This window comes from Echinops telfairi, unplaced genomic scaffold (assembly GCF_000313985.2).
Source record: "Echinops telfairi isolate 266 unplaced genomic scaffold, ASM31398v2 ScPeMD7_38;HRSCAF=143, whole genome shotgun sequence".
Taxonomy (NCBI): domain Eukaryota; kingdom Metazoa; phylum Chordata; class Mammalia; order Afrosoricida; family Tenrecidae; genus Echinops; species Echinops telfairi.
Window position 1 is genome coordinate 1,895,677 of NW_022103936.1, and position 1,540 is coordinate 1,897,216.

Consider the following 1,540-nt stretch of genomic DNA (forward strand, 5'->3'; position numbering starts at 1 on the left):
CTAACATAATATAAACCACATACAAAGTTAGTGCAAGAAGAATGGAAATGATAAGGTTAGGCAGGGGGTGTTAATTTAATGAGCTACTGTGTATTTAAATAAAAACCAATTAAAATGGAAACTGCACTATAAATGTGAAATGGAACTGACACATATATATAACAATAAAAACATTAAAATGCCCACTCTTACGTAGATCTCAAAGCACGTGTTTTACAGAAGACACTCAGAGGAACGAATGATTAAAATACTTAAATTTAATAAACTAATTTCTGAGTAAACATCCTAATTTCTGAATGACAGTTGACAATAGTGTAGTAATTTGACAAAAAGTTCTTCTCCTTGCTTGATGTCCCCAAGTGTAACAAGAATGACACATCAAAATGGGCTTTGTCATAACTGTAGGTAATGTTTGGTCGATACTGGTTCCGTTCTATAGAACCTGCCGGCACATCAAATTCCTGATCACAGACATGAGCTGCTCTGTCACTTGAATAATTGTTGACATCCTGTCCTAAGGTCAGTGGATTACACATTTTTGAAGTCAGCCATGTACTGTCACTCATTTCTAAAGGGCCAAACTGGCCCCTTCCATTGCAAGATCTGTATAAAACTTTTGATATTCCTTTGTCATTTCCATCAACGAGTACCCCCATGCAGGCATCTAAAAATAAATGGATTCCCAATGGACTGGGAAAAGACTGGATAATATTTCCAATAAACTGTGCCTAAGGTGCATGCCTGTTACATCGGCCTCCTTATTTCTCTAGGTATATACCAAGGAGAGGAAATGATATTTCTATTTCCAACATTCTAAGAAAGCACCATAACATTTTCCAGGGTGTTTGTACCATTTTAGAGTCTCTCCAACAAAGCATGAGGATTCCAATCGCTCCATAGCCTCAACAGCAGTTAAGTTGTTCTTTAGAGATTTGCTAATAATGGTGGGGTGAGATGATAGTTCATGATTGCTTTGATTTGCATCTCTCAACTGTCTTTATATGTTTGTTAGATCCCTTGATGTTTTCTTTGGTGAAGTGTCTGTTCAATTTCTGTACCAATTTTTAAATTGTATTACTTGTCTTTGGGCTGTTATGGTGATTAAGTTTTCTTTACATTCAAGTAGAGATTAATCCTTCACGTGATTTGTCATTGCAAAGAGAAAAAAAGGCTTTTTTCCCCCTTTTTTACCTCTTTTGGTGGAATCTCTATATGCAAGTAGTTGTCTAATTTTTAGGAGGTCCATGTCATCTAATTTGTCTTCTGTTACTTGTGAGTTTTCAATTATGTTTCATAGAGTGTTTATGCTATGTTTTAGGACCTCTATACTGTCCATACTTTTTCTTTTATGGTCTTTATAGAACTAGGCTTTACATTTAGATTTTTGATTCATCATGAATCTATTTTGTATATAATGTGATATTCGGGTTTTATTTTTATTTTTATGCAAATGGATATATAGTTTTGCCAGCACAAGTTGTTACATAGACTAAACCCTCACTATTTAAAGAAAAAAAATCCACATATATGGAGGGTATAA

The 1,540-nt window shown here is 34.5% G+C and overlaps 1 pseudogene; it reads right to left on the minus strand.

The window, feature by feature from the left end:
* Positions 1-257: 257 nt before the first annotated feature.
* On the minus strand, positions 258-1,246 carry LOC115869699 (annotated as a pseudogene).
* Positions 1,247-1,540: the final 294 nt, after the last annotated feature.